Genomic DNA, 12,442 nt, shown 5'->3' with positions numbered 1-12,442 from the left:
AACAGGAGAATCGACGTTTCGGGCATTAGCCCTTCTTCAGGCTTTCCTCATTCCTGAAGAAGGGCTAATGCCCGAAACGTCGATTCTCCTGTTCCCTAGATGCTGCCTGACCTGCTGCGCTTTTCCAGCAACACATTTCCATCTCATACTTTTTACCTGCCCCAGCCAATGTTCCTAATGATGAAGGATAGAACATTTTGGTACCCAAATGCTACATTTATATCCCACTGAGAAGTATCTTGGCTGAACACAAGATTGCAAATCAATGGTCTGACAGTGCAATAGTTGAGGGAACTTAGAAACAATTGCTTGTAGAGCCTGAAACTCTTAGGGTGGATTTTCTGATGTGTGGTGGGTTCATGAAATGTTTGTGCTCACTTATCCTGTTGAATGTTGACCTTCATGAATCTTCCAGGCTCATGGTTATTTACTTGTTGATGGCAGGTGTCTGGCAGTTGTCCCAGATGGGTCAGCTGTCGCAGGTGAGAATTAGAGAAAAATTGCTGCACACTTGCCATGATGCCAACCCAATTGAAGAAAATAAATTTTTCAAAATTTACTACCTTGGGATAAAAAATTGACTGACTGCACCAGGTATCAGATTGTTCCTTTATAAAAGTCCTCACCTAAGTAACACTGAAAATGAAGGACATATTTGTTTTCATTATAAGCTGCTTTATTAAGGCATTAATAATGGGAAATCAATTGTCTAATTTGAATGCATTTGCTGCAATATGGACGTAAGTATTCAACATAGACCACCATTTCCAGTAGGAAAACTCTTCACCCGTTTCTCAACACTGATCATCCTTACATTTTACCTCTTACTGAGCTGCTCAGCATATAATTGCTACCAACTCACTGATATTTTTTAAAGTGGCAGCAAAAATTTATGTTGCCACTTTAGTGTAACTAATTTGATTAAACTGACTTCACCACCTGAATGTTGGTCAATACATCATCATATGACATTTATAGAACAAAATCATTTCACTGTACAGAAAACAATCCTTATTGGAGGCTCTGGCCAGCATGTTCTAACCACAAAACTGCAACAATAGGCATTTAACATTATGGTAGTTAGTGTAAATTTAAAATTATATGGAAGTATATAAAAAGAAAATAAATCAATGGAATATGAAATCAAATTATAGCAGAATTGATATGTTTAAATGACCTCTTAAAGCAAGGTAAATTATTGCTGAAGAAAAATTACATAACAGATACATAAATGTGCATAAATCAATTGAAAAACAGTAACATTAAAGAACCAGGCAACACAATGCATGTTTACAGTTGATTCTACACATGGTAGAGAGAGGAGAGATAAAGATCAAGTTTCCAAATATTTGACACACATTGCAGCATTCTAGCTAAATTGCATAAAAACGTGCTAGTTCCACTACTGAGTAAAAGTCAACCCAATTAAACACAATCTATGAACTTTCGGTGAGGAATGGAATAGTAAAGAATACAGTGTATTCTACTGATTGAATGCACTGTCAACACAAACCACTTCTGCAATAGAAATACCACAGTTTTGATGTAAAATAAAGGGTCCTTTTACACTGCCTCAAGTACACAGGCAGCACGGTGGCACAGTGGTTAGCACTGCTGCCTCACAGCGCTGGAGACCCGGGTTCAATTCCCGCCTCAGGTGACTAACTGTGGAGTTTGCGCATTCTCCCCGTGCAAAGTTTGCCAATGTTGTTGGGCTGAAGGGCCTATTTCCACACTGTAATGTAATCTAATCTAATCTAATCTACACGGTGACTAGTGACATTTCTAATTTTCACACTAGTCATTCTATTTTACAAGCAACTCACACCTGCAAGTCTCCATAAGGTATCCTAATTGACCTTTAACACTGTGACTTCAAACGACACAAGTAAATACTCAACTACACTGCTCAGTATTGGAATAAGTTTACTTGCATTCAGTGCTGATCATGTGAGTCAGTAACCCAGGAGTCAGACTTAGAAAGTGCAAAACTAAACTTCTAGTCATTTTTACATGCAAGCAAGAGTGAGTGAAAGAACTGTTTCCTTATCCATAATGTGAGTCACCAGGATGTTAGGTAATTTTCAAACCTGGCCAAACTAATATAAACACATAGCAATTAAAGAACAAAATCCCTATGCACCGTATGCATCCATTACTATAACATCAAACCGATCAGGCTGTTTTTATAACATAACCCACTTACAGAATTCCCCAAATACCACATCACTTCCTATTCCCCTAATAAAGCCCATTTGAGGTCATGAATGTTTCTGGAGCCCTACTTATCCAAGAACCTGCAGCTATTCTGCTTTAAATTGCTCCAGGTCCTGGCCAGATTAACTTTAAAGGGTCATAATGTAAAACATGCTGGTGACAAAGTATTCATACTATTTCTACTTCAGATCTGCTTGTCGGTTTACGCTGGGGATATAAACCTTAAAAGAGCCTTGCCTTCGACAAGAAGGGGTGAATTTTAATACCAGATTTATATCATTGCAGTTTAATTCTGATTAAATTTAGGACAGATTTATAGCAATACAAAGTCTCTAGCGTAAATTGGGATTCTAGGTTAAAGCACCTCAATTTGCTCGTTTAACGTATAAAAGCATGAAAAAGCTTTAATATCCAGGTCTAATGTGAAATTCCCCACATACTCTATGAGCATATTAGCATTAAATAGGCTTGACCAATGCATTAAATTATTCAACTCAAGAACATTACTACTTGCTCTTAACCTTTCATAATCTAATCACCTATTTACAGGTTTCTGTTTTATTTGCAGCTGTGGTTCTATCGTTTAAAGTCATAGATTTAATATGGCATTTTTATATCACAGCCTACTCATTGGCAAACTTTGCACATTAGGTAGAATAAGCAGACCAGCTTTTAAGTAATTTAAAATAGCCTAATTAGAAGAGGCAGTTTCATGATTGTGGCAGTTAGCATTACAACACATGAAATCCCTTGCCCAAATTAAGTGCTGATTACTGTACTTAAGAGGTGACTCCAGGCAGATCCATATCAGAAAGATATTTTAGCTCCACAGTCAGTAAGGACCATGGTCAGCATGAATAAATACTTCCCTTGAGTAACACAAAGGTGAAATAAGCACAGCTGGAAGTTTAGTTCAAGTGGGAATTCAGTGCTGAGGGAGACAGAGGTGCTTTAACTAAGGTGTACTGCAAAAAGTAAACTCTCCAGAGTGAGAGGTGAGTGGAAGAGGATAAAAGGCATAGACTGAAGGGCCTACATGCAATGAAACCAGTGGCAGAGTGACATCATGAACAATGTGTCACAAGTATCGACAAAATATCTGATTGGTAGATGTATTTCTAGTCTTTAAAGTAAAAATAAAGTCTTCAGTTTGTTTTTAGCTCCCTAATCATTTTCTTCCTTCTTAAAAATAACCGACTGCTCTCTGCTACCTCATACTTCTCTCTGCCACTACACCTCCCTCCCACCAATACCTGTGGTCTGACATCACCTCTGTTGCATGAAAGGTACTCCCTCACTCACTTTTGTTACACCCCATTCTCCATCACCACCAAACCCACATGCTTTCTGTGCTCCATCCTCCCTCTCTTGGAATACCTCAACATCTATCATCCACATGCACTAGCCCTAATAGCTGTGCCACCCACGTGCATCTTAGTAATTCAACCCCTTTATGTTACAGGTGAAGAGCAAGAGGGGAATGAGTCTGGGTGGCTTACCCCATAACAGATCAGAACGACAGAACAGGTAGCAAAGTACGGATATTTGTGACTTAAGAAAGGGTTCTTGCCCTAGCAGGAGAAGGCAGGGACCACTTTTGCGGGGATGTGGAGGAATCCATGTTCCAATAGCCAACTAAGTAACACTTGTTATCTCATTGCAACAGTCACATTAACCAGGAGTTGGACATCACTACTAACCAGCAACTGTAATGCCTTCCGCCTCTTATGTCTTTTAGGCATACCTATTCGCCCAAGGATCAGCCCGTCTCCCTATAAGGAAAGTTCCTCTGCCTTCCCAAATGATAGTCCCTCCACTCTGTCCGTACTATCATCTACACTGATTCCTGGAACACCCAGTAACATGGCTGAGGACATTTCAATAAGTGCATTCTTATAGAACCCAAAGTTCCACACACCAACAGCTCTGCAGATGGGGAAGGGAAAAATGCCAGCAGTTGGAGGATTGATGGGGACTGGGCATGTGCTAAGCCCCCACCTGGAAATGACCTTGTGAGTTTAGCAGTGAACAACTTTGTTCAGATGCATAGAGAGGAGCTGAACTGCCAGCAGGCACACAAGAGGCACTGGCCATCATAACGGAGAAACTGCAACGATGCGGCCAACTCAGCGACAAACATAGGACCATCCTTCACAAATCTGCTCACTTACCTCACCCATTGCGCATTCCAACACAGCAGTTATCTTTAACACTGTCCTCTGCCAGTGGCATCCAAACTCAACAAACACCCCAAAATCCCCAACATCATTCTCACCTTTCTAGTTAGCAATTTCATCAACCCCAGAGACTTCACACTTTGGCACACCATCACCCAAACCGTGTACATTCAACTACAGCTGCCTACCCATTCCTTCAGTCCCCCAGCTCCTCTTTCCCTTAATTTCACTCAGAGATTAAGATGCATCCCCACAGTGGGACATGAAGGCTCACTGTGTACAAATGTAGGAAAACAGCAGCAAATAAGGTCAAAGGGAAAATTCCGATAAAGGCAAATTTAATGCAGCTTTACTTAAATACATGTAGTATTTGAGATTAAACACAAGAATTAATGGTACAAATAGAGCTAATGTGTATGATCTAATAGCTGTTACAAAGACATAGTTATAAGGAGATCAAAGCTGAGAATTAAAGATTCAGGTTGAATAGAATAGATAGAATCCCTACAGTGTTGAAATAGGCTCTTCGGCCCAACAAGTTCACATCACCCTCTGAAGAGTAACCCACCCAGACTCATTCCCCTACTGCTCTACATTTACGCCTGACTAATGCACCTAACCTACACATCCATGAACACCATGGGCAATTTAGCATAGCCAATTCACCTAACCTGCACATCTTTGGATTGTGGGAGGGAACCAGAGCACCCGGAGGAAATCCACGCAGACACGGGGATAACGTGCAAACTCCACACAGACAGTTGGCTGAGGCTGAAATCAAACCCGGGTCCCTGGCGCTGTGAAGCAACAGTGCTAACCAATGAGCCACCATGCCACCCACGGTGTATCAGACGTTTCAAAAGTTTTACACCTCACTGAAATAGGGTGCTGGAAATCAAGTTCTCTTATTCCCACACTCATCACAAAAATTAAAGATTTTTAAAAGTACACACAATTTTCCAATTTATTGATCTTTTACACAGATTGAGAGAATGCATGGATCAGGTTTCTGTAGTTAACAAGGATTATTATTCATTACAAATAAATAGATTCCACCTATAGATAACAATTAAGCACAATCGACAAATAACTCTACCAGTTAAAACCAGAATGATAAAGGTCTTTGACTTTTTATTTAAAACTCACATCAACTTAGAGCAACTGAAAAAGGGAATAAAATGACTATCTTCAGACTTGAAATACTTTTCAGTGCAGAATAAAATCATGTCTTTCTCTTCCAGAGGTCCAAATACTTCTCCCTCAAACATTCACAACCACAAGCTCTTCAGCTTCACCAGAGCCAATCACATAATAGTTGGCAGGCAGAAGACCTTTGTCATTAATAACTAGTCACCACGTCACAAGCAACCAGTTACTTTTTGACTGCCAAATCTCGATTGTACTCAGCTTCCTGGCTTCAGCTCATATGCAACAAGGCATTTTTCAGGGCTTATGCCAGTTTGGTAAAGAACACTTACAAAGGGTCCAGATGTAGGTTTACTCACTGAGCTGGAAGATTCATTTTCAGACGTTTCGTCACCATACTATGTAACATCTTCAGTGGGCCTCTGGACAAAGCATTGCTGATGATTCCTGCTTTCTATTTATATGTTATTTGGCTTGGTGTTGAAATTTTCTGCGGTGATGTAATTTCCTGTTCTTTTTCTCAGAGGGTTGTAAATTATGCCCAAGTTAATGTGTTTTTTAGTAGAGTTCTGGTTGGAATGCCATGCTTCTAGGAATTCTCATGCATGTCTCTGTTTGGCTTGTCCTAGGATGGATGTGTTGGCCCAGTCAAAGTGGTGTCCTTCCTAATCTGTATGTCAGAATATGAGTGAGAGAGAGTGTTATGTCGTTTAGTGGCTAGTTTTCTGCCTGTTTGTCCAATGTCGTGTTTGTTACAGTCCTTGCATGGTGTTTTATACATGACATTAGTTTAGCTTGTTGTCTGTATAGGGTCTTTCAAGTTCATTAGCTGCTGTTTTAGTGTGTTGGTGGGTTTGTAGGCTACCATGGTGCCAAGGGATCTGAGTAGTCTGGCAGTCATTTCTGAGATGTCTTTGAATTAGGGGAGAGTGGATAGGGTTTCTGGATGTGTTTTGTCTGCTTGTTTGGGTTTGTTACCTAGTACGGTGACAAAAATGAACCTTCTAGCTCAGCGAGCAAACCTATATCCAGAACCTCAACCTGAGCTACAAATCTTCTCAAACCTCGCTAACTTAGAAAGGGTGTCAGATAACTTGCAATAAAAACAGTAATACTTCAACAACTGTTGGCTTGACCCTAGACTCCCTAAATGTAGATAAACTGTTGGACAGAAAAAGAATCAGGAGATAAGGAGGGGATTTTTTTTTAAAAAAAGCAGTACAATTTTCACAGGTGATTTTAATTTTCATGTTGACTGGGAAAGTCAAATTGGCAGGGATAGCTAAGAGGAAGAATTCATGGAGTGTATACCGGTTGGTTTCCGAGAACAATATGTTGTGGAATCAAACCAGGGATCAGGATATTTTGGATTTACTAATGTGAAATGAAGCAAGTTTAATAATTGATCTCAGAGTAAAAAGATGCCTTGGGAAACAGTGACCAGAGTATAGTAGACTTTAGCATTCAGCTTGAGAAACATGAGTCAGAAACAGTCCACCGCCAAACCACAACAACGCGACGGTCGGAGGAGGAGCGTCTTATCTTCCGACTGGGAACCCTCCAACCACAGGGGATGAACTTGGACTTCACCAGTTTCTTCATCCCCCCTCCCCCCACCTTGTCTCAGCCGAATCCCTCCAGCCCGGCACCGCCTTCCTGACCTGCAGTCTTCTTCTTGACCTCTCCGCCTCCATCCTACTCCGACCTATCACCCTCACCTTGACCTCTTTCCACCTATCACATTTCCAACGCCCCTCCTCCAAGTCCCTCCTCCCTACCTTTTATCTTCTCCTGCTGAACACTCTCTGCTCATTCCTGAAGAAGGGCCTGTGCCCGAAACGTCGAATCTCCTGTTCCCTGGATGCTACCTGACCTGCTGTGCTGTTCCAGCAATAAAGTTTCAACTTTGATCTCCAGCATCTGCAGACCTCACTTTCTCCATGAGTCAGAAACAACAGTGCTAAACTTAAATAAGGATAATTACAATGAAATGAGTGCAGAGTTAGCTGGAGTGGACTGAGAAAGGAATTTAGCAGCAAAGTCAGTTGAGGAACAATGGTAGATGTTTGAGAAAATAGTTCATGACTTGTAATAAAGACATATCCATTAAGAGAAAAGGCTTTGAGGAAGTATATAAGCCAACCGTGTTTAGCTAAGGAAGGTCTGGGGAGCATTGAATTGAAAAAGGAAAAAAGACACATTATGGTAAAGACTGGTGGTTCAATAGAGGCACTTATAAAAACTAAAACATACCAAAAAAGAGGCAGGATATAAACTTTGAGGGAAAACTTGCAAGAGACATCAAGGGGGTCTGCAAGAGCTTCTTTAAACATATAAAAAGGAAGAGAGAAGCCAGAGTGAACATAGGCCCCTTAGAGAATGGTACTGGGGAAATAGGTAATGACAGAGGAGATGAACAAACAGTCTTCACAACAAAAGATACTAATAGCATTTTCAAGCCACTAGATAATCAAAGAATAAAAAGTATTGAGGAAATAAATACAATAACATAGTAGAGAAAAAGTACAAAGCAAAACTAATGGGACCTGATGGGATGTATCCTAGGATATTCAAGGAAGTAGCTACAAAGATAGTGGTTGCACAGGCAGTGATCTTCCAAGAATCCTTAGATTCTGGAAATGTCTCAGAGGATTGGAAAACTGCCAATCTAATATCCTTATTCAAAAAGGGAAAGAGACCAAAAAAAAACAAGTCATACTAAAGACCAGTTAGCTTAATATCAGTATTTTTGAAAACGTTAGAGCCCACTATAAAGTATATAATACCAGTGCATTCAGAAATACAAGCAGAGACAGCATAACTTCATGAAGGAGAAATCATGCCTGACAATTCGGCCACTTAAGAGCCCATGATAGTGGAGATAGTTGCAGTTACATAGTGATAATACCACTGCACTAGTAATTCAAAATCCCAAGTTAATGTTCTCTGGACATGGACTTGAATCCCACCACTGTAGATGGTAAAATCTGAAGTAAATTAAAAGCTAATTTAATGGAAAGCACATAACCACTGTTGATTGACGTAAAGACTCCTGTCCTTTAGGGCCAGAAATCTGTTATCCTTACCTGGTCTGGTTTGTATACAATTTCAGATCCACAGCAGTGTGGTTTACTCTTACATATCTTTAATTATCCAGAGGGCGGTTAATTATTCTGGCCTAGCCTGCAATCTCATTTCCCATGAACAAATGAAAGAAAAAGTATATAACCATGGATAGAGGATTGGCTAACTAATAGAAGACAGAGTTAATATAAAAGGAACATTTTCAGGATAGCAATCCGTAACTAGTGGAGTGCCATAAAAATCAGTGCTGGGGTCACAATTATTTACAAAATGCATTAATAATTTGGATGCTGGTATGCAAATTTGTGATTACAAGTGGTATGGATGACACAAAGCATTTGCAGAGGGATATAGACAGGTAAAGTGACTGGACAAAAACTTCACAGATAGAATATAATCTGAGAAATACAAGATTATGCACTTTGCCAGGAAGAGTAGAGGGACTGAGTATTAGTTAAATGGAGAAAGTACAGAAAGCTGGACCACAGAAGAATTCAGGAGGCATTTATGCATTAATCGTAAACAGCTAGCATACAAGTTCAGCAGATAATAGGGATGGAAAATGGAATTTGGGCCTTTTTCTCAAAGGAGTGGAGTATAAAATTTGGAAGTCCTACAAAATCTATACAAGGCACTAGTTGACCAAAACTAGAACACAGAGAAAGTGAAGAATGGTGATGCTGGAGATCAGAGTTGAAAAGTGTGCTGCTGGAAAAGCGCAGCACGTCAGGCAGCATTGAGAATCAGGAGAATCGACATTTCGGGCATACGCCCTTCATCAGGGCACATTCCTGACGAAGGGCTTATGCCCGAAATGTCGAATCTCCTGCTCCTCAGATGCTGCCTGACCTGCTGTGCTTTTCCAGCACCACACTTTTCAACACACCTAGAATACTGTCATCAATTCTAGTCCCTTTATCTCAGGAAAAATACCCTGGTATTAGAGACAGTGCAGTGAAGATTCAGTGTGTAGATGCTAGGAATGGAGAGATTTTCTTATGAGGAAAGATTGAGTGGGTTGGACGTGTACTCATGTTCAGAGGACCAAGAGGCTGACTTATTAAAATATATATACTTTTTAGGGGGTTTGACAGTATAGATGCAGAGTGATTTGTTTCCCCTTGTGAGAAAATCGAGAATCAGAGGATACAATCTCAGAGCAAGAGGTCATCCAGTTATGAAATGAAATGAAATGAAATGAAATGAAACAGAATCCCTACAATGTGGAAGCAGGCCCTTCGGCTCAATGGGTCCACACCGATCTTCTGAAAAGTAACCCACTCAGACCCATTCCCCTACCCTATTAACCTATATTTGTCCCTGACTAATGCACCTAACCTACACATCCCTGAACACTATGGGCAATTCACGTTTTTGGGTTGTGGGAGGAAACCAGAGCACCCAGAGGAAACCCATGCAGAAACGGGGAGAATGTGCAAACTCCACACAGTCACCAGAGGCTGGAATTGAACCTGGGTCATTGGCACTGAGAGGCAGCAGTGCTAACCACTGAGCCACCGTGTAGAGAAGAAGAGAAATTTCTTCCCTCAGAGGGCAGTGAGTTTGTGGAATTCTTTATTGCAAAGGACAGTAAAGGTCGATGCAAGGTTTGTGAAGGTTTGTAGCTCAGGTTGAGGTTTAGGGTGTAGGTTTGCTCGCTGAGCTGTAGGTTTGATATCCAGATGTTTCATTACCTGGCTAGGTAACATCATCAGTGGCGACCATCAGCAAAGGTCGAGTTGTTAAGCATATTCAAAGTTGAGATACACAGATTTCTTTAATCAGTAAGGGTATCATGGGGTATAGGAAAAAGGCAGGAAAGTGGAACTGAGGATTATCAGATGATGAATGATTTCACTAAATGGCAGAGCAGATTCATTGGGTTGAATGGACTGTTTCAGCTTAATGTAATTTGATCTTGTGGATATTTGACAATATTCCATTTAGAAATCAATACTGTGTAACAATGTAAACATTCACCTGCACCTTTGTCACCTCCTAGTTCCAAGTCTTCAGTAGCTTCTCAAACTTTCCGTATAAAATTCAATCTCATCTGGAACTTATGTCTATTCTTCACTTGTCTACAGAAACACCATTGTTCTTCATCCCATCTAACCCCTTCAAAGTTTATTATCCCAGCATTGCACTCACATGTAAATCTATAAAGAAGCTCAGACCTGAAGGATACTATTCTTTGTTTGTGCCACTATGAATGGAATGAGCGTTAGGTATAAAATTCCTGTATGCTGAAACTCTCTTCTAAAGATACATACTTCAAATAATAAAGAGAGAGAATATTCTCTCTGATTGTTTTGTGGCAATGTTAGCCATGATTAGCAAGGAATTCTTTCAGTGCGCTCACTACCATTGCTTCCTCATTTAATACCACCAAAATTAGACTAAAGTTGTTACTCATCTTCTTTCTATTTATGAAACCTTGTGTTCAAAATAGCTTCTTCATTTTCAAAGATAATAATAATGTCTGCAAGGTACAGCTTATTATGCATTTTGGGATGTTTCAGACATGCAGCGCCACAAAGTTGATCAATGGATGTTAAGACAGGAGACAATCCAGTTCAAATGTAGATGCACGCTATTCAAGAATTCACATACCCAAGCAAATCATTGTGCACCATCAATGTCCGCTTATCTACAGTTTCTAGGAGATAAAAGCATGACCCAAAAATGTAGTCTGGTTGGAGAACAATTGATAATTCACACATGGAATCAAGTATGGAATCACTTGACAATACAAGTGTTTTCGGCCAGACTAAACCTCCTCAAAATATATCAAGGACAAAGCCTAAATTCTAACGTTTATCTCGTTTAAATGCAAATGTAAGGTGCTATGTTCCAGGCATGATTTGATTGATGAACCTACTGGGCATTAAGCAAAACACACTTTAATCCTCCACTACAATTAAAATACAAACAAAAAAGAATTGGGATAATGGATGGGAACATGGGTCTACGATAGCATAGCTATTACAGAAAAAATATGGCTGAGGGAGAAACAGAACTGGCATGTCAATATTCCAGGGTATAGGTGCTCTAGGAAGGACATAAGGGGAGGCAAGAGAGGAGAGGGAAGTGGTGTTTTTGATTAAAGAAAACATCACAGCAGTACTTAGAGAGGATATTCCTGAAGGATCATCCAGTGAAGCTACGAGTGGAACTGAGAAATGAGAAAGGGGTGATCACTTGGATGGGATTGTACTATAGCCCCCCCCCGCCAATAGTCAGCAGGAAATTGAGGAGCAAATATTTAGGGAGAACACAGGTAGCTGTGAGAAAAATACGGTTGTAATAGCAGAGGATTTTAACTTTCCAACATAACACTATGGCAGTTCCCGTCTCAGGACTTGGATGGGAAGGAGGTTAAGTGTGTTCAAGAAAACTTTCACAATCAATATGTAGATGGTTCCTCCAGATAACAGGCACAACTCGACCTCTTCTTAGGAAATAAGGCAGGGTAAGTGACTGAAGTGTTACTGGAGGAACATTTTGAGACCAGTGACTAAAATTGCATTAGTTTTAAAATAGCTATGGAAAAGGGCAGGCCTGGTCCACAAGTTAAAGTTCTAATTGAGGCAAGGCCAATTTTGATGGTACTATAGTTAATTGGGGGAGGTTGTTCGCAGGTAATGGGACTTCTGGCAAGTGGGAGGATTTCAAAAGCAAGATAACAAGGGTTCAGGGACAGCATATTTTTCTAGTGTGAATGGCAAGGCTGGCAGGAGTAGGGAACTCTGGATGACGAGATATTGAGGCTCTGGTCAAGAAACATAAGTAGGTATAAATCAGGTATAGAGGGCTGG

General features: G+C 40.4%; 1 protein-coding gene across 5 annotated transcripts in view; it reads right to left on the bottom strand.

Moving 5' to 3' along the window:
* The window catches only part of map2k5 (mitogen-activated protein kinase kinase 5), a 274,682-nt gene that overhangs the window by 116,540 nt on the left and 145,700 nt on the right, over positions 1–12,442 (bottom strand). The gene's annotated exons all lie outside the window — the stretch shown is intronic.

The sequence above is a fragment of the Chiloscyllium plagiosum genome, chromosome 36 (genome assembly GCF_004010195.1).
Source record: "Chiloscyllium plagiosum isolate BGI_BamShark_2017 chromosome 36, ASM401019v2, whole genome shotgun sequence".
Taxonomy (NCBI): Eukaryota; Metazoa; Chordata; class Chondrichthyes; order Orectolobiformes; family Hemiscylliidae; genus Chiloscyllium; species Chiloscyllium plagiosum.
The sequence above is the reverse complement of the archived record's forward strand: the minus strand, read 5'-3'. Positions and strand labels throughout refer to the sequence as shown.